Raw genomic sequence first — 18892 nt, 5'->3', positions numbered from 1 at the left:
GTTTTCGTGAAGCGCCTTCCAACACGCCGAGAGAAGAAGTATGGGTACCAGCATGGACTTGTGGCCCTTCTGACCCGGCTACCTACAGGAGGAGGGAGAGGACATCAACTGGGAGGTATTACCATGAGGGTCTTCTTGATACAATTTTACCCATTCATCTTTATACAGTCTTCTTGGTACAATCTTTTTTGTAGTTGTGGTCTTCTTGATACAGTTTCACTCAATGATTGTTTGCATATGTACATTTGTGTAGTGCTTATGTTTATGGTTTATGGTTATGTTTATGGTATGGCATAGATGTTATGGTTAAGGTTTGGCAGTCAAGTTAAGGTTATGGTTTTGCTATGATAGTATGAAAATCATGTGATGGTTATGGTTATGGTTATGGTTATGGTTATGGTTATGGTTATGGTTATGGTTATGGTTATGGTTATGGTTATGGTTATGGTTATGGTTATGGTTATGGTTATGGTTATGCAATGATGGTATAATTGTTATGGTTATGGTATGACAAGCAAGTTATAGTATGGTTATGGTATGGCAAACGGGTTATGGGTTTGTTGCAGTTTTTAACTCATGTTTTAATTATGGTTATAAAATCTTTATGCTGTTATGCCATTATCAACCTTTTGATTTTGTGGCTATGTTATTCTTACAATTTTGCTAATTGCCATACACTCGCTCTTTAGTGTCAGCTTGTGCACTCTTCCTTTGGGAAGAGAGGGCTGTTTTCTTTTGTTGCAGTACATGCAGCACCAGTTCCCAGCTCTCTCTCTACCCAAAAAAAAATTGTAGGTTCGGTTTGGAGTGTGGTTGCTTGTGCTCTCTTCCTTTGGGCAGAGAGGGTTGTTTTCTTTTTATTGCAATACATGCAACATCAGTTCCCAGCTCTCTCTACCCAAAAAAAATTTGCAGGTTTGGTTGTCTGTACAGAATACGGTACAGGCATTGGTACACACTTCAAAAGATACGTCAAAATATCCTATAGAATTATCGGCGCTCACACAAACGCTTGTTTAGATGCTTATTTCATAGGTTATTCCGATGCCTGATGTATCGATGCTTATATGGACGACGCGACACCGACGTCTTTTTCGATGCCTATTTCAGCGCTTTTTACTTTTAAAACTAACTTTGTCTCATCGGTATTCGCACCAATTTCTCCGTGACGTGTTGTAGTGAAATCACAAGTATAGATTTTTTTAAATAGTCTTTTAATGCATGCAATATACACCATTTATCATAGTGATCCCCCGAAATTTATGCATGGCAAAGAGAGGACACCATCCTCACATTATGAAAATCTTAAATCGTTGCTCATTTACCACGTTTTATAGAGAGAGAGTTTAAAATGGGTTGGGCACGGAAGAACGAAGAGGGCGAGGGGGGAGTAGTTTTTGTATTTCAAATGTTACCGTGTTTATTAACAAACCTAGATTAAGTGCTTAAACATTCAAATTTTGGTGTTTGCTTGTGAAAAAAATTTAAGAAAATTATATAAACTTTCAAAAAAATGATATAAAACATGAAACAATAGCTATGTTGATAAACATGAAACTACAAAGAGCGTGGACCATCCTAAAGTTATGCATGTGCCTCCATGTAAAGCAAGCACTGTCAAAGATGAGAAGCCAAACCTAGACGATATCTTTTTTCGAGGCATGGGAATGATAGAATGAATTAGTGTGCCCACATTTTATCAGATGTAGCACCTATGTTAGTTTCTTAAGGCACTATCTTGCAACGACGTCCTTGAAGCAAAACACTGATGACATCTTTTGTTGAGGCATGGGGATGATAGAGTGAAGTGTGCCCACATTTGACAAGATGGTAGCACCTATGATATTTTTTTGAAGCTCTTCTTCAGAGCACTCTCACACTACTCACAACACAAAACGCTAGCTCCACTTGCATCATAATGCTTTATTGCATAAATTATTTCTCTCAAAAATTATAAATATTTTGTTATCAGTTAAATCACTCCTAATTGATTAACTTAATCTAGCATTCTTCACAAAAATTGAGAAAGAAAAAGGGATGAATTGACGACACAAAAAAAACTTTTTTTAACTTAAAGTATACAAAATATTTATGAATCATCTTCCAAAAGACCTCTACAAGAAGCGTCATCCAATTCTAAGCCCATGGCTCCTAAATCAATAAAGAGAGAAATAGAATTGTCGTCATCCTCCATTTCATCATCATCGTCATCGTGGTGGCCGTGGGACTTGAATCATCGATCTCTCTCTCTCCTCTGTCTCCCTTTCCTCCAATGTAGTAGGTAGAAGAGGGTCAAAGATGATCTCCATTTCATTAATGGAAAAAATGGTTCCCCTTTGAAGTGTTATGGGAACTACAAACCAAAGCTTTGGTTGGTGGATTGATGGGATATAAATGACCTATAGATGAGAAGCTCAAAATGAGTAACATTAATTGGTATAATTAATGCTACAACCAAATATAGGTAAAGAAGGTAGTCACTCACCTGCTCATAATTGTGTAGCAAACTAAACTGTCATACCTCCCTGTGTGATGAACAATAGAATCCATCATGTAGAGGCCATTGATCTCATGCAGTCTAGACACATTTTCAAACCACTTGCACTTGAAGACAAAGGTATGAAAGGTTCTAAAATAGAATCCATCATGTAGAGGCCATTGATCTCATGCAGTCTAGACACATTTTCAAACCACTTGCACTTGAAGACAAAGGTATGAAAGGTTCTAAAATAGAATCCATCATGTAGAGGCCATTGATCTCATGCAGTCTAGACACATTTTCAAACCACTTGCACTTGAAGACAAAGGTATGAAAGGTTCTAAAATTAACCTTTAGGATCCTTTCAATAACCCCATAGTACATGGCTTCATCACCATCTGTTTCAAAGTTTCCAATGATGCCACAGTCCATGGTGGTCCGTCACTCGTCAATGTGGCGTGTACAAAAGTGTCAACCCTTTGACCACATAGAGTTAAAGAAAAGGCACTGCAAAATAAGAAAATATCTTTTATTACTTACAAAGAAAAAATCAAGAGAAAACTATACAATGTGGTTTAAGTATATGAGTACTCTACCTTTGGTACGCAACCTCGTGCATACTCCCATTCTTTGTCAGTGATGTCTTCGCCGTGTGCTTTTGCTTTGGTCATTCTCTCATGAATCCACTCGGCACCTAATGAGATCTGGGAAAATTCAAGGTGTCTAGACACTGGGGGGTACCCTGATCCTTCGTCCATGCACTTGTTTCCATGCTAAATTCCCTCTCCTACAAACGCCTTGCCTTTTCCACTGTCCACAAGTCCACCCACTTGGTCATAACCTTTGCATTTAGGATACAAAAGTTATTGACCACTCGGGATAGATTCATATCAATGCTAAGTAATTTTTCCTTTCCACTTGACAAGTGTGAATTCATCCTTGCATTCTCCTCATATGACCACATACGAGACATTGAGGGATCAACTTGTGCCAAATACTCTGATATGTAAACAAATGCCTCTTGCACGATTGACCCTTCTGCCAAACATGCCTCTGGCTAGGATCGTAGCTACACAAAATCTTTGAGAGTCTTTAAAAACCTCTCTAAAAAGAATATACATCGTGCATGCACTACTCCACATATAGTGATCTCCTCAACCACGTGAATTAAGAGGTGGATTTGGCTAAGAAGAACTAATCGAGGGAATGCATCTTCAATGGCACACATAGTTTCCACTACAAGTGTTTGAGTAGCAGGGAGAGCATCTATTTTAATTTCCTTGGAGCTCACAAATCTACAAAAAAAACACACAAGAATACACTAAGTGCTAGTTGAGGTTATTGTGTACATAGAAAAGTCTAGTTGAGTGGAGTCTTGTGGTTTCCCTCGGTTTCTTGTCCCGAAATACGCACATACTCACCAGAAAAGTGAACTACAATGTGAAAATAGTAAACAAGAAGGTGAGAGAAAGTCATACACACAAATCATTTGTGCCATAAAAAATAAACCTTAAAGAGAATAGAGAGGAAGAAAGACTTACATGTAGCATCTTGTGCCAATCATGGGACTTCAACCCATACAATTGGATACTTCCACCTTTCTTTGCTTTTGTGAAAGCTCCCTTTAGTGACCTCATGTATCCTGTTGGTGTGCAAAAAAACACAGTGGGACCCTTCACTTGATCCAGCTCTTCTTTGGCTAGTATCCATGGTGCTTTAGGGAGCACAATCTTCTTATTGGGGGCTCAACATGGAGTGGCAGAGACGGGGAGACGTTTCAAGGAACTTAAATCTTACCTTGCCCCCAATGAGTCCTTCTTGTCAATAATGTGGTCCCAGAGGGTGTGAGCTACATTCTTGAATATGTGCATGGGGTCCAAGGTGTGTTTTATCTTTAAGTCCTTCCAATATGGAAGCCTTAAAAATATGGAATGCCTTGACATGCCTTTTGGTGGAGAAGTCGGGGCCGGATCATTGTTGTAGTGCTCTTCCCAAGTAGTTTCCCAATGTGCCATCGTGCTCTTTAGAGTCATCTTTACATTTTTTGGAGCTTTGTATTTGCTATGACCTTGGGGCAAGAAATGATGGTTGTTTGGATAGATTTCCTTGTGCAAAGCATCTAGCCTTTCCATCACCAATGATGGTCCGCAAGTGGGGTAGGCATGTGGACAACCTTGCACACATATCACATCATTAGAGAGAAGCTTTAAACTACAAATGGTAACTAGAGAGAAGAATGAAAGGATTCATACTAGAAATCTCTCCAAGCCCAGGATAGTCGTGCATGGTCTACATAAAGATTCCCCTCACATTGGCTTCTCTCCTCTCCTTTGGAAGTGGGACATCTACAACAGGTATGCCTCTCCATAACTCCTTGATAAGGGGCTCAAGGTAGACATCCATATTTTCCACCTTGTACTTCCCAAGCACAAGCAAGGAAAGTTGGTTATCTCCCATGGAGTAATGTTGTAGTTGATGATCACCACAGGCCATGTGCTCCATGAAGTGGACTTGGTGCCAAAGGTATTGACATCGTCGCTTGCCAGCCCAGGTCTCAAGTGTCAAGGCTCTAGCCCAAATTCTAGACATTGTGTCTCTATGTGCCTCCATGCAGGTGAATTGATCGAGACACGCATCATTCCATCATTTGAGTGGTGGTTGGTGTGCCATATGAGTAGCTTTATGATAGACCTTCTTTTAAACATGTGTTGAATGCAAGGGATTAGTGAAAAATGTCTCAATACCTTAAGGGGTAGGTATGGCCCACTAACTCCGATCTTGTAGCATACTTCCCCAAACATGAAACATGAGGTAACATATGCGTGATCATTGTGGTATAATATGCAATCATTAACGCACACATGGTTGTGCTCATTCTCCATGCCAAGTGCAGTGACACATGATCTAGCCCTTCTTTGATCCAGAGACAGGTGATGATATTTAGGATGCATTTTTCCCACCAAAGTACACAGAAAAGAGATTATTAATATGCATGCAAGCCCATGCCATGAAGTGGTTAACATGTATAAAAAATCATGGATAGAACTTACCAAAGGAGTGCATCTACACTTGCATTCCTCCAACCAAATTTTGCTTGCAGGTTGAAGACTTTCAATGATGCTCAGAGCACTGAGTACTGTGCACCATCATAGAGAGGTATTTGGGCACTCGTCAACAATCTATCCTCCATTGTGGCTACCCATTGAGTGCAGGGTCAATAATCCTCCTCGCACATGTTGCCTTCATGAGCCAACAACTCATCAATCATGTCAAACATGTGCTCATCCTCAAGCTCATAGCATTCTTGAGACGCACGTGGAGGAGATGTCAAAGTAGAGCTAGTGGGAGTGTGAACACGTGCCATGCCTTCACCTAGTAGCTCTTGCCGTTGTCTCACAGCCTTGCATGCTAAAGCACCACCACTGAACACAAACCAATGGGGGACCTCCTCAAGCTAGGGGCCGGCTGCGCTCTCATCTACTCAAGCATTTTTTTAAGGGAGTCAAAGCCCCTCATTCTCCACATGCTCCAAAGCAATGCGCCTCAAGCGAGGGATTGCCCTTTCGCCCTTGGCACAAGGACAAGGGAGTTTTTCCTTGAGCCACCGATCATGTTTGGGTCATTCAGAGGGCCACGATCATCCCAATCGTCCTGCACATGCATGACACAATGACATTTTAATTTTAAATGTTATTAAAAACCACATGTGCTTTAAAAATGAACAATCACTTGATAGATTAGGTGTTATCTATAGTCTCAAATAGGAAAATTGAAAGAAATGACAATATATATATATAAATTGCAATGAGTAGTACGTATTATTACAAATAACATGTGCTCTAAAAATTGAACAATTTGTAGGTTAGGTGTCAACTAGATTTTCAATAGGAAAATTGAGAGATATCACTAAAAATATTTTTATATAAAGTACAATGAGTAAAAAGTGGAAGCAAAACTTTAAAAAATCTAATATAGTACTTAAAATATAATTTTTAAAGATGAAATGAGTAAAATAGAAAAGTGGTGCTAGAAATTAATTTTGAAAAAATACCAAATGGGGTGGAAAATTGAGATGGGTGTTGAGGAAAGGCTACAACCCCAAATACCTTTTTCAAACGTTTGATTTTCATGTACGCGATAATATCCGAGATAACATGCATAGTAATATCTGCGATAATATCAACGGTAATATTTGACGCTCGTAAATAAGGAAGAAAGCAAGGCATGCCACGTTTTTTGGTCATACCTTGCTCTCTTTGCTTTGCCGCAATCGCACCTGCTCCCTCTCTTCTCTCATCTCTCCCTAGCAAGCTCTAGAGAGGGAGAGAAAAAGAGGTAGAGAAAGAGAGGAAAAGAGGAAGATATATATATATATATATATATATATATATATATATAGAGAGAGAGAGAGAGAGAGAGAGAGAGAGAGAGAGGGAGAGAGGGAGGAGGGAAAGAAAGAGACAGATATATATATATATATATATATATATATATATATATATATATATATATATATATATATATATATATATATATATATATATATATATATATATAGATAGATAGATAGATAGATAGATAGATAGAGAGAGAGAGACGTAGAGGGAGAGAGAAAGAGAGAAAGAGGGAGAAGGAAAGAGATGGAGATAGATATAGAGATAGAGAGGGAAAGAGGGAGAGAAAGAGAGAGAGAGAGAGAGAGAGAGAGAGAGAGAGAGAGAGAGGGAGAGGGAGAGGGAGAGAAGGGAAGAGGGAAGAGGGAAGAGGGAGATAGAGATAGAGAAAGAGAGGGAGAAAGGGAGAGAGAGAGAGAGAGAGAGAGAGAGAGAGAGAGAGAGAGAGAGATAAAGATAAAGAGGGAGAGATAGAGGGAGGGAAGGTTAATTGTGTGTGTGTGTGTGTGTGTGTGAGAGAGAGAGAGAGAGAGAGAGAGAGAGAGAAAGAGAGGGAGAGAGAAAGAGATGGAGAGATAGAGAAATTATCTCGGTTGGCATGCATGTCTACATGGTTTGGGAGACACCATCAAAAGCTATGGTCTTAATAATGGAGTCTTTTTAGACTTTCCACACATCTTAATCATTATTGAGCTATTAGCAAGCTCGATAGGAATCGGTGCCAACTTAGCACTGTTAAACCCACTCCACTACTCTTTGTGTTAAACAATATTGTAAACCACCGGTGTAGTTACTTGAGTGTATTTTTTCAAAGGCTAAGAGAAGTAGTAACCAAAGCTTTAGTCTCTGTCTATCTCTACCCTCTCTATATGTATGTTTAGGTGTACAGAAAGGATTGGATGTACAAATGTAGAAGTATGCAAATTAGATGTAGCGTTAGGTTCTGATAAATCAACCTGTAATGTAGATGTCAAATGAGAGACCACATGGGGGAGTAGCCATCACATTCTTCTTTTGGTTGGTTCACGTCCCAGATGGGCTCCCATCCAGGGTGGACGTCGCCTCTAGTGGACCCAAATCTTGAGGCAGTGAGTCCAAACAAAGACATTGAGCTCATCTGTGGTGAGCATGAGTGTAGGTTTCTCTTTGATATTTGCACGCATGGCCCTCCTACACCTTCAGAGGTGCCGGTCCAACTACCCAGGTTCCTCCACCAGTGGTAGACCTAGACCTCCAACGAGCACTCTCTTTACAAGACGAGTACCTATGTCCAATGGAGGGATTGTTTGACCGTTACACTCAGCACAGCAGATTGCAGCCTACGGCCTTTCTCAGCAGTCCACGCCATGGGGCAGCCAAGGAGGGACTCCCTACATCCAGAGCCTAGCACCAACGGCATCTCCTTCTACCGTCCCGTCTTACCGACCTACTCATCTTCCATCACAGTGTCCCACCGACACTGCTTCACCCAAGCATCATCGACGCAGTTCTTCTGACTGTGTGTGTTGATGTTTGTCTTAGCAGAGCGAGCACCGATAGAGACGGAGCAGCGAGGGATCTTGTGGATTTGCCTGTGTTGGTAGTGGCGGGGATTGAGTCCTCTATTTTAGAGCATGCCACCCCAGATATAGAGGATGAGGATACTGACGTACCCATGCCAGACATGCATGGGCATTATTATAGAGTAAAATATGGCACGGAAGTGGACTTTGGGACAGCATAGGGTAGGGCGTTTTGATGCCATCTTTGGATTCTTGTACACTCAACATATAAGAATTATTTTGTAAAGTTTAGAGATCGGTTGCTTGATCATGCACGCTACATTGAGAACGTGTTGCATGCTCGATCCCCGAACGTCCCCAATGAGAAATTTTCATCATAGTGATTGTAGGGCTACATTAAAACATTTTTTTTAAAACAAGCAGTCTAGTGTACGGTGCTCAACGGGAAACCAGATTAGAGATACAGATTGGAGCTATCATGGAGGTAACATGGCAGACGCGGAGTGGGAGTGGGCCTTGCAAGAAAAGGGAAAACAATCTGCAACGGGCTCATCCTACATACAACAATGCAAAGCTTAGGCCAGAAAAACCCTCACACACTATGGTTCGGGAGGCAAAGTAGCATGGAAGGACAAATATGTAAGTTTTATTAAATTATGTTAACCGGTTCAAAAAAAGTTTGAGTTAATGAATTGCTTTTGGTATTGCTAGCTTAGGAAAATATCACTCTAAGTCAACCAACCAGAGAGATGGTCAAGTTTGGGAGAGGCACACAAAATTTGGAACTTGGCGATGGTTGTTAGAGAACCATCACATCTCTCGAAAGCAATTTGACTCAGTGGTTGGATCTCTACAGGCGATAAGTCTAGACAATCAAATTATTCTAATTGTTTTCAGTTGTTGTTAATTTGTTTAATTTGGTTTTTGTTAATGTAGAGTCAAGGCGAGCAATCGTACGTGTCTGTGGACGAGGAGGAGGAGGAGGAGGACTTGGACATATAGAAAATTATTCGTAGTCCTCTTTTGAAGTCCCAATGTGGCACAAGAAAAACTTTATGAGCATAAGTATACAAAATTGAACTAAAATACCATCTTATTGTAGCTATTTTAAATAGTTGATTAAAGTGTCAAGGTAAACTCTATTATTTACTTTTTTGTTTACACTTTTCCAAAAAAAATTGATATTTCATATGTTTTATGCAAGTCAAAAATAAAGGTGCTCATTTGGGCCACCCAAAATTGGGTGCCCAAATGGACACCTTTATTTTTTAATAGCCGTTTAGCGGCAATATGCACGGTAATAGGCACAACAATATACGCGGTAATAGTAGCGGATATATTTTTGCGTTATCGTGCATATTGCTAAAAAACCATTGTCATGGATTTTCTCTCCTTTTTCATTTGTTATTCCACGATAATAGAAGCGGTTCTCAATTTTTCCTCTTATAGTGTCACTTAGATATTAGTTGTTTTTTCTTTTAGTGTTTAGGGGACAATATATGCTTCTCTTATATTCTTAATTGACACTAGTTTTGTAATTGGACATTTAAGTGTCCTTAGACACTTTAGTGTCCTATTTGCCTACCAAGTCATTTTGGCAATTTTTTTGTCAAGATAGAAAGAAGGATTCTAAACCTTGCTTCTATCACAGGTTGATTCCGAGACAAAAATTAGAGGGAATTTTTTCCCACATCAAAATATATGCTCCTTTGAGAGAGTAAGCGTGAATTCTAAGTTAAATTTTTTATTAAAATTTGAAGTTGTTTTGTCAAAAATGTCATGAAAAGATCATAACTGGTTGGGTAATTGATTATTTTGTGTTTGTAAATGGGTACAAGCATGTTAACATCCATGCACAAAAAATATTGTCCACGACAATGCTAGTTAGTAGTGCTTGCTAGCATATATTGAAGGCCCAAGAATATATTCATTTTCAAATTAAAATTAATTATCATGTTTACTTATGTGCCAAGTTCAAAGGTAGAGCTCATCTTTTTTAGTTACTAAATTTGTGGGGTAGTGGATGGGCCCTCTCTCTTTCACGTGCACTCTTGCAATGCTCTCTCTCTCTCTCTCTCTCTCTCTCTCTCTCTCTCTCTCTCTCTCTCTCTCTCTCAAACAGCCTCACCCTCTCCCTCTTGCTCTCTTCCCCAAAATAATCAATCTTCCTTGCCTCGCATTCTCCCCATGTATCCCACTACCTCCCCATCTCATAGAGTTATGGCAAACTATACTTTTTTCTTCTTCTTGCAATGAATTGATGATACCATCCAAGGAGGGCATCGGATCTTTGCCTTTTATATCATGTACCAATGCTTCCATTATTCCTAGTGCATAAGCAGTATCCCCTACCAGTTCTTTTGATACTCCTAGTGTGTATGTAGTCAGTAATTGTGCTTCTACTTTAGCTTCATCCAGACCATCCACTGGTACCAAATCTTGTGCCATTTGTGGTGGGTGCAACAATCATCAGATGAAGGATTGTTTCAGGAAAAAACCTTATACTCACTGCGGTAGGATGAATTATCCCTCCAATAAATGCTTCAAAAAAAAAAAAAACAAATCTATGTTGTTGATGATGATACACAATCTCAGGTACTTCAGTTGTGTCAGTGATGTTCTTTAGATCAAGTCTTGTTTTTATGTCATTCCTAGCCAAATAAACATGTACGGGTTATAGTCACTATCATACACATAAGTGGTAAGACCTACCAAAATATCACTTTTTTGTTCAAGTCCTCATTTTTGTATACCAATTCTCATGAGGTTATTAAGTAATCGAGAATCCAAGGTTTGGAAGTCAACCAAAAACTCCATTTGATGGTAGCCTTTTTTTGACCTACACCCTATCTGTTCCAACTTCCAAGAGGGGTTCATTGTCATAGCACCAAGTTATTAGTGTACCAAAACCGTTGGTTGTGAGAGAACTTAAAGCTCATAGTTGATGAGTACACTAAAAACTCAAAGTATCATGAGAGTGGTCTGTCTACTTTGGGCTTGAGGGGGGGATTTTTAGGTTTTCAAGCACTCTACCCATGGGAACAAACTCTATAGCATGCAAGAAAGGGTAGTTTACTGGAATTTGTGCATGGCAACTCCTCTTTTATGTATGTAAGGATTTTCAAGTTAATTAACACAAACATGTCTTTTGTTATTGTGTGACTCCTGCTCTTTTCTCTCCTTTGCACGCCTCCAAGTAGCCATGGCTCCTTCACGTTGCCATGCACCATAGCTCTATTCCTTTCACTTGGTATCAGAGCCCAAGTGGGCAAAGCTTTAAGGCATTTTTTGGGATAACATTTCCAAACGCTGTCATGCACAGCAGAGTAGGCCGTGTCCTTGGCATCATCGTTGTCATCTTCCTAGGCAGTGCCCCTATAGAGGCATATCAAAACGTTGTGGAGCTAGTGGTTTTTAGTGAAGTTCAAGTCCTCATTTTTGTAAACCAATTCTCATGAGGTTATTGGGTAAACCAAAACCCAAGGTTTGGAAGTCATACAAAAACCCCATTTTATGGTAGCTATTTTGACCTACACCCTATCTATTCCATGGGATTGCACAAAAGAATGCACATTTACTTGTGGTAGAGAGGTTGAGATTTGAGAAGGGATTGCATCCAAGTGAGCATGATTAAAAAAGAGGGTGAGCTTGCCAAACCATTTCATAGAAGAGAGAACGTTTACTAGTTTGGAGAGGGAGCTAGGTTTCAACACTCGCTAGTAAATGTGTACTCTTTTATGCAATGCCTTTGAAAGTGCACCCTTTTTTGAATTCTTCTCTTGACATTTGGATGGGAATCCAAATCTTATGCTTCTCTAGGGTGGTGCCATCCCTTTCTCAAATTTAACAACCCCAACTTCACCAATACTAGTACACTCTTATGTTGAATGGTCTTGCAAGTAAACACTATAAGATTGTTCAAAACTCATGCTACCCTTTGGCACAATGTGCTCACAAGGGAGTGATCAACAACACTATTATCTCCTCCAATACTAGCAAATGTGGAATCTTCTATATAGTGGACTTGCAAGTGACTTCTATTTTGAATCCTTCTCTTGCAATTTGGACAAGTATTCAAATCTCATGCCCCCTCTAAGATTCAACCCCCTCCTCAAATCTCACCCCTAACAACCTTACCAATACTAGTAAATGTACACTCTTTGGTGCAATGGTCTTGCAAGTGCAGTCTTTTTTTTTTTTTTGAATTCTTTTCTGGAAATTTGGACAAGCATGTAAACCACTTGTAACCTAGCATAGGGAGTCATTGTAGGAGAACAACACCAAAAAACTCTTTAGATCTGGATGAATGTCTAAATCTCATGTAGCTTGTGTGCAAAGATTGTGCAAGAGAACCATCCCTTTGCATTCCTCCTCTTGAGATTTAGACATCTCGTGAAGTTGTATTTATTTGGAACAAAAAATGGTTGAACATGAGTTTTGGAAAGACTTCCAAATATCAAGCCTCCATATATTCATAGGGCACTTGTAACCTAACAACTTGATTATTGTTGCAATGCTCCTTCAAGAGACCCATTGCAGTGTTTTGAAATGCCAATAAGAGCGAAAAGGTTGTGTGTATAGCCCTTGCCCCGAGGGCTCTTAAGATTTTAACCACTAAGTTTAAGTCTCATGTCTCTAGCATGCAATTCTCTTGCAAATGCTCTTCTTCTTTGTATTCCTAGTGAAAAGGGGTTGCTAGGATTGAGAATTGGATGTACGTCCAAATGTCACAAGAAGAATTCAAAAAAAGAAAAATCACTTGCAAGACCATTGCACCGAAGGGTGCACATTTACTAATATTGGGCGATTAATAGAGTTGAGATTTGAAAATGGGACTACACTTAAGAGGGCATTAGATTTGAATTGCCGTCCAGATGTCACAAAAATAATTTAGAAAAAAGGGTGCACTTTCAAGAGTACCATTTCATAGAAGAGTGTAGATCTACTATTGAGTCATGAGATTTTGACGCCCATCCAAATGTCAAGAGTAATTCAAAAAACACAATGCACTCACAATACCATTCCATTGAACAATGCACATTTACTCGCACTAAAGAAATTCACATGAGGGTTGATATTTGAGAAGAAGATTTCAAACGGGGGGGGGGGGGGGAGATGATATTTGGACCCCGTCCAAATGCTCTCCAAATGTCAAGAGAAGAATTCAAAATAAGGGTGCACTTGAAAGACCATTACAAAGAAGAAAGCGCATTTAGTAATATTGGAGAGGAATCTAGGGTATGTTGTAAGGGGAGTACACCCAATGAGGGATGATATTTGGAGGCTCATTCAAATGTCAAGAAAAAAGAAAAAAAATGGGGTGCATTAGAAAGACCATTGCAAAGAAGAGTGCACATTTACTCATGGTATAGACATGTTGAGATTTCAAAACGAGACTGTAGCCAAGGGGACATGAGATTTGAACACATGTCCAAATGTCAAGAAAAGGATTCAAAAAGGAATTGCACTTGCCAAACCATTTCATAGAAGAGTACACATTTACTAGTATTGGAGAGGGTGCTAGGGTTCAAGACTCGCTTGTAAGGTTGTTGCACACAAGGGACATGAGATTTGATGCCTGTCCAAATTTAAGAGAAGAATTCAAAAAAAAAGGGTGCACTTGCAAAACCAATGCACAAAAGAGGGTACATTCACTAGTATTTTTTGAGATTGCTAGGCGTGAGATTTGAGTATGGGATTGGAACCTACAAGGGCATGAGATATGGATGTTTTTCCAAGTGCCAAGAGGACAATTCAAAAAAGAATCCACATGAAAGTCCACTATATAGGGGTGAAAGCATGATTGGGTGGTGCACCTTTAACACCAAATTGGTAACATGACACTTTTATGTCCTTGGACACTTTTATGTCGTCTTAACCAAGCAATTTCCTAGAATTATTACAAGGGATGCCAATGAGGTCTTAGAGTATTTGATATCCACAAAGATAGCTTATGAACTGAAGAAAACTTGGAAAAAAAATTAGATATGGATGCCAGCTCTAGAATTGTCTTTCATAAGCACTTTCCAACCTAAACTATGCCAAAAAAAAAAGAGTGTGTTGTTTTTGCATATTTTTCATAAAATTGGCCATAGACCACCCTTAAAAGCCTCTTAGTGAGTTTTAGGGTGATACATTAGTGAGTTTTAGGGTGATACAAAGGTAGCCTTCATCATTATTAAATTTTTGCAATGCTTCAAATTCATGGATACTCTATGTATTTGAAGGTATGGCCTATTTATCAAAATCATGCCATGTAGATTTATGACCAAATTTTATACTTCATCAACTTTTTGGAAATGTATATGCAATAAAAAGGCAAGTTTATTTATGGATAGACTCGTCACTATGTATTTGATCTTTCTTGATTTTTGGGGCACCTAATACCCCCAATAACTAACAACACAAAGTTGAGGAAAAAATTGCATTTTACAAAAATAAGACTCATTTTTAATTAAAAATGTATTATTTTTAATATTGCTCAATTCCCTCAATGAACATAGTCAACTTGTAGCTTAGGTCCAATCCTAAGTATACAGTACCAACTTGTATACTTAGGTCCCATGTAGAATGAATTATTAGCATCAAACTCATATAATGATGCTTGAAACTTAACACATATACAAGGATTATTGAATTTTTTCCAAAACCCTAAAAGGACATTTTTACATCCTATTATGTTACCAAACTAGTGTTAAGGGTGGAAAGATATTTTTCAATAGTTGTTTTCAAAAAGTGGAGACTAGTTTTATTAAAAAAATTATTCTAAATTGTGCACCCATTATAGATTTAGATTCTCCTTTTAAAGACATATCTAGTGATATAAAACATGCCCTATGTTCTTTCATTTTTGTCAACCATTATTGATCCAAAACTTCCAAAAATAGCTATGTCTTGGACATAGCTTTTTTGTCCACCCACTCATGCTTTCACCCAAAGAAGAGTACACATCTGCTAGTATTGGAGAAGATACTAGGATTGTAGGTCCTTTGCTCCTAAGGGTAGTCTCTATGAGTCTATGGATCTCCAGTAAGAAGAGGCCTAGGTACATTTAATCATAGTAATTCATGACCGGAGATAAGAGGCCAAATCCATCTTTGTATAAGAAATCAAAGTACCCATAAATCTATAGTATGTTGTGCATTAGCAGATATAATGCTCCTCTATCTCTAGCTCTCTCTAGAAAACATGGCATAATCTCTCCTTTTTAGGGGGGCCTATGGCCATCTCAAGTAGTCCAACTATAAAATGTTGTGATCTGACTTGCGTGGATCCTCTATTCTACTCCTTAAGATACTCTCTTTGAGTCTATGGATCTTGATCAGGAAGAGACCTTGGCACCTCCTATCATAGTAATCCATGATGTGCTATGAGGGGCTAAATCCCTCTTTGTATAAGAAATGAAAACTCCCCGGATCTCATAGTATGATGTGCATTGGTAGATATAATGTTCATGTCTCTAGCTCTCTCTAGAAAACCTTGAATAATTCTCCTCTGGGAGTATACATCTGTTTGGTCCAGCCTCTATCTCCAACTAGTGAGACGAGGTGTGTAGCTAATCAAAACACATGCTATGCCATGAGATAGGGTGGTGTACATATACCTAGGTTGTAAGATGTTACCATATACATGTGGTAGTGATGTGTGTGAACACACTAGGACCACCGGGGCATTTTTCCCCTCTTTAGGAGGTTTTTTCCCCTGTGCATTGTATATACGCCCATCATTCTAGGGCTATCTATCTTTCCGTTGCATACGAAGAAACACACTCTCTATTGTGTGCCTTGAGCTTCCTTCGTCTTCTCCAATCTGTGTGCGTTTCTCTGCAACCCTAATTCCAACAATTGGTATCAGAGCAAGTTGCGTCCTCCCGGGCTTAGTTGCTAGCTGCTCCAGTACACGCCTGCTCACTTTCTCTGATTTCAATGAGCTTTGGCAAGCATTCAAAGGTCAACAAATACTTCGGGTAAGCTTGTAGAGCTTGGTCTGCTCAGATTTTTGATTTGGGCTCATTCCAGCCTCCGTTTCCACTACAGGCAGTGCTGCACAGGCTATTTCGTCATTTTGTGCAGAATTTCTGTCAGTGCCGTTTTTTGCATAACAGGTGCCTTATAGTCTTCTACGGTTTGTGCTATATAGCATGTGTTATTCCCGCTCTGTTTCTCCTATTTTCGGGTAGTTTTCACATCAGGTGCAGCATTTACCATGGCTGACAATAACAACACAGATGTGTTCAAGATGTTTGCTATTGAGAACAGGTTAGATGGGGACAATTACCCTATGTGGGCTTATATGATCCAACACGTTCTTGTGTCAAAGGGCGTCTGGAATATTGTGCAGGGCATGGATGTTCATCCTGGTTCTGAGGATGTAGGCAATGTTGAGGATGTTGCGGGTCTTTCTGCAAGGATTGCTGTTGTTAGAGTTATTTTTCCTATGGCAGAACAAGCTCGTTGGGATGTTAAGGATGCACAGGCTCATGCATTGATTGCATTGTCTCTGAAGCACACCATTTTTTCTCACATCCATTCAGCAAAATCTGCAAAACAGGCTTGGGATATTTTGGCTAGTCTTTATGCAAGTCGCAATGAGGCTAAAATTGCTTGGCTGCGTAAAGAGTTGAAGTCGAAGATTATGCATGAGGAAGATGATATAGACACTTTCCTTGCTAGTGTCAAGGATATCAATGAGCAACTTATTTCTGCAGGTGAAGTCATTTCAAACAGTTCCCTTGTGCAGACTGTTCTTGATGCCTTACCAGATTCCTACCAGACTTTTGCTAGTACTTGGAGACTGATGACCCAAGGAAATCCTGAAGTTGTCAAGTTTGATGCATTATGCACATTGTTGTTGCAAGAGTCACTTTCTAGAAAAAATAGGACTAGGCAGCGTGCAGTTAAACAGGCTTTTATTCCTTCTCAATGAAAGGGTGGTAACAGTAATGCAGCCACTTCTTATGGTTCTGCTGCGAGTGGCAAAAATTATGTTCCTAATGCTTCTGCTGGCAGTAATTTGTCTGGAAATTCTGGTGATAAGGGCAAAAAGAAGATGCGTTGCCATTATTGTAAAGCTAATGATCACTTGATCAAGTCGTGTCCTAAGTTGAAGGCCAAAGAGGCTAAGAAGAAAGAGGGTGGTTCCACTGCAAATGCTGGTTCCACTACAAATGCAGCCAGTGTTGAGTCTTCTATGAAAGGAGACTGTAATGCTGATGTTGATGCAGAATGGGCTTTTAGCGCAGAGTGTACTTACAATCCTGTTGTCCATGATGTATGTTTGTCAGTTTTGCTGCAGATTCACATGTGTGGTATTTTGACAGTGGTGCTACAAAGCACATTACCTCACATCATGAATTGTTCACCTCTCTCGAGTCTGTCCCTCATGGGAATTCAGTCACTTGTGCCAACAATGCCTCTTATCTAGTTTAGGGAGTTGGAAAGATTGTGCTTACTGCTGAAAATGGCAGTTGCTTCACACTTGTTGATGCACTTTATGTACCTGGGATCAAGAAGAATCTCTTGTCTGTATCCGCACTTGCTAGACTTGGACTTGTAGTCAAATTTGTGGATGACAAATATACAGTTCATAATCTCAATTTTGGTGATGAAATTGTTGCATCTGGCCTTTTGTGTTCTGGGCTGTATAAGCTCACTTTGTATGACAAGTGTGGGCAAAATTTTGCAAATACTGTTGCAGATTCAAGGGCTATTTCAGATGCAAAACTTTGGCATGCACGTTTTGGTCATCGGAATTTTGCCAGTTTCCTGCGTTTGCAAAAATGTGATATGGTTGCTTCTTTACCACCTCTTGAAGCACCTGTCAAACATGTTTGTGAAGGCTATATTTTGGGTAAGATGCAGCGTTCTAAGTTTCCAAAGGATGGTTCATTTCGGGCCACATGCAAGTTGCAGCTTGTGCATAGTGATGTTTGTGGGCCCATGCAAACTCTGTCCTTGGGCAATTACCTGTACTTAGTGACTTTCATTGATGATTACTCTAGGCATGCATGGGTATTTCCGCTTAAAGCAAAGTTCGAAGTTTTTATGTGCTTCAAACAATTTATGGCTATGGCTAAAAATGTCTCAAAATGTACTATGGGCACCCTTCGTTCCGATCGAGGGGGGGAATATATGTCTCATGAATTTAATGCATTTTTGGCTAGTCGTGGGATAAAACACCAATGTACAGTGCCTTATACACCTCAGCAAAATGGTGTTGCTGAGAGGAAAAACAGTTCATTTACGGAAATGGCACGATGTATGGTCAAAAGTCAAGCTTTGCCGCATTCTTTTTGGCTTGAGGCCATCATCTGTGCCACTTATGTACTTAACAGGTGTCCTACAAAAGCTTTGCAGTCTATTACTCCATATGAATCATGGCATGATAGAAAGCCTTCTATTGAGCACATGCATGTTTTTGGTTGTTGGGCATATGCTTTGGTGCCACAAGTGCAGCGCAGAAAATTGGATGATAAGGCTGTCAAATGTATTTTTGTTGGTTATAGTGTTGAAAGTAAA

Source organism: Adiantum capillus-veneris, chromosome 1 (genome assembly GCF_014529385.1).
Source record: "Adiantum capillus-veneris isolate H3 chromosome 1, ASM1452938v2, whole genome shotgun sequence".
NCBI classification, from domain to species: domain Eukaryota; kingdom Viridiplantae; phylum Streptophyta; class Polypodiopsida; order Polypodiales; family Pteridaceae; genus Adiantum; species Adiantum capillus-veneris.
This window is presented reverse-complemented; position numbering follows the sequence as displayed.